The sequence below is a fragment of the Schistocerca piceifrons genome, unplaced genomic scaffold (genome assembly GCF_021461385.2).
Source record: "Schistocerca piceifrons isolate TAMUIC-IGC-003096 unplaced genomic scaffold, iqSchPice1.1 HiC_scaffold_961, whole genome shotgun sequence".
In the NCBI taxonomy this organism is placed as follows: domain Eukaryota; kingdom Metazoa; phylum Arthropoda; class Insecta; order Orthoptera; family Acrididae; genus Schistocerca; species Schistocerca piceifrons.
The window spans coordinates 1567501-1570000 of NW_025729236.1; the positions used below are offsets into that span (position 1 = coordinate 1567501).

The following is a 2500-nucleotide window of genomic DNA, read 5'->3' on the forward strand; positions in this document are numbered from 1 at the left end:
ACAAGCATATGACTACTGGCAGGATCAACCAGGGAGCTGCGTCAACTAGAGCTGAGCAGCCGGCCGCCCGGGAGTGTGTCCCGGGGGCCCGCGCGAACACGCAAGCGTCCGCTCAATCATTCTGCAAACAGGAGGAGGCTGAGCTCCCCTGCACAATACACCTCGAAACCCTCTCAGGTCCCGGCGGCGCGCAGCGCCGTCCCAAGTACTTGGTCGGGTTCGAGAGAGGCGCAATCGCCCGGAGTTAGGCGAGTAGACGCTTTCGGTGCGACCACCCGTGCTCCCAACTGAGCTTGCCGCTGCCGACAGAGGCCCGGGAGCGTGCTGTCGTGGCATTGCCGGCGGGAGACAACACGCGCCACCTACGGTGACCGGCAGCTCCAACGCCAGCGCCACAGAAGGACAAAAGCCCCACTTGGGTGCCGAAGCGAACTCTCCCAGCACAGCGCACGCGCCAACACATCCGCACAGCTGCGATACAAACCACCAGCGAGAACCGCTGGGGCGACCGAGCAGCAGACGGCGTCGCGGCGCCGAGCGCCGGGCGGCGGCGCATCCTCAACGCACACAGTCCTCAATCGGACCAGCACACTGAAGATGTCCACCGCGCTTCGCACCGGGCCCGCGAGGACCTACTTTGGCCGCACGGCGCCGCGCGCAGGGTGCGCCGGCGCGCAGCTGCGACGCCTGCCGCGTCCGTCGGCCGGCGCGCCTGCCACTGGCCGCCCCCACCAGCCGGCTGTAGCGCGTGCGCCCACGCACCGCGCGGCCAGCACGCCGGGAGGCGCCCCCTCACCGGCCGGGGACGGTCCCACCCAGCCACCGCCGCGTATCGCTTCACACCCAGATGCCGTTCAGTTTCATCGGCATGGTGGGTATCGCTGGAACAACCGGTTAGTACCTCAACCTATCGTCGCCATCACCGATTCACCCCTAGCGAGAACAACCGCACCACAACGGGTTACCATTTCTTCATTTGCGTAACTTCACCAGCAAACGTAGGCGTCCATCGCCATTAGCAACTTCAACGATTATTGCATGCCTGTGTCAGGTGTCACGCCACACTACGTCTGCCCACATACACGCAACAAAATGTGCACGCCTAGACAATACGTGGAAGGTGGCCCCCGTACGTATGCGATGTCCATTGCTCGAACGACTGTCAACCGGCCTCTGTAGCATGTCGCAGATATGGAACGCGGTGCACCATGCTATCACGGTGTTTGAGGAGAGACGACTAGGTCCGAATACATCAACACACAGCTCATGCTGATCGCCATCCACGGCGTCCGTTCCTCCCACACGTCTCTATGGCGTACCACACTGCAATCCAGCTCTCATAGGGAGACGACACGTAGCTGCGTGCACAATATTTGCACTGTATGGTCCGCCGTTTTTGGGCGCAGTCGTTGTACGGTCACACATGTGCCACGATGTATCATTCAGTACATAAGGACGAATGTGCAGTACAGATTGTGGTTTATGCGTACGACATCAGCGGACAGTTGACACAGGCCGCACCACAACGTAGCCTGAGTACGTCGCATGCGAAGGGCATTGAACATGCAAACTTCTCACCAACCAGCTTGCGAAGGCAGGGGGCAAGGTGGGGACGTGGGGAGGGGTGGGGGGGGGGGGCGGCATGTACGTCCTGCTGCCATCCACATAACAGTGTACAGCAGGAGCATGTGGAAAGTCAGCAAGACTTGCAAGGTGTTTAACATGAAGCGATACACAGGGGAGCGGGCAGTGCGAGTAGCGAACTATATTGCGAGGGTTGCGGGTGGGCAACACTACACTAGTTGAACGAGTCGTATAACAATTACAGAGCAGGTTTAGGCGACAACGTGGGTTACGTTAGCGGACAACGTGGGTTACGTTAAGGCACAACGTGGGTTACGTTAAGGCACAACGTGGGTTACGTTAAGGCACAACGTGGGTTACGTTAAGGCACAACGTGGGTGACGTTAAGGCACAACGTGGGTTACGTTAAGGCACAACGTGGGTTACGTTAAGGCACAACGTGGGTTACGTTAAGGCACAACATGGGTTACGTTAAGGCACAACATGGGTTACGTTAGGGCACAACATGGGTTACGTTAGGGCACAACATGGGTTAGGTTAGGGGACAACATGGGTTAGGTTAGGGGACAACATGGGTTAGGTTAGGGGACAACATGGGTTAGGTTAGGGGACAACATGGGTTACGTTAGGGGACAACATGGGTTAGGTTAGGGGACAACATGGGTTAGGTTAGGGGACAACATGGGTTAGGTTAGGGGACAACGTGGGTTAGGTTAGGGGACAACGTGGGTTAGGTTAGGGGACAACGTGGGTTAGGTTAAGGCACAACGTGGGTTAGGTTAAGGCACAACGTGGGTTACGTTAAGGCACAACGTGGGTTACGTTAAGGCACAACGTGGGTTACGTTAAGGCACAACGTGGGTTACGTTAAGGCACAACGTGGGTTACGTTAAGGCACAACGTGGGTTACGTTAAG

The 2500-nt window shown here is 58.1% G+C and overlaps 1 non-coding gene across 1 annotated transcript in view; it reads right to left on the reverse strand.

The window, feature by feature from the left end:
• Positions 1–35, reverse strand: part of LOC124774196 — a 1909-nt gene extending 1874 nt beyond the window's left edge. Inside the window, exon 1 of the ribosomal RNA XR_007015188.1 lies at positions 1–35. This exon is cut by the window's left edge and continues 1874 nt beyond it. This is a non-coding gene — a ribosomal RNA (small subunit ribosomal RNA).
• Positions 36–2500: the final 2465 nt, after the last annotated feature.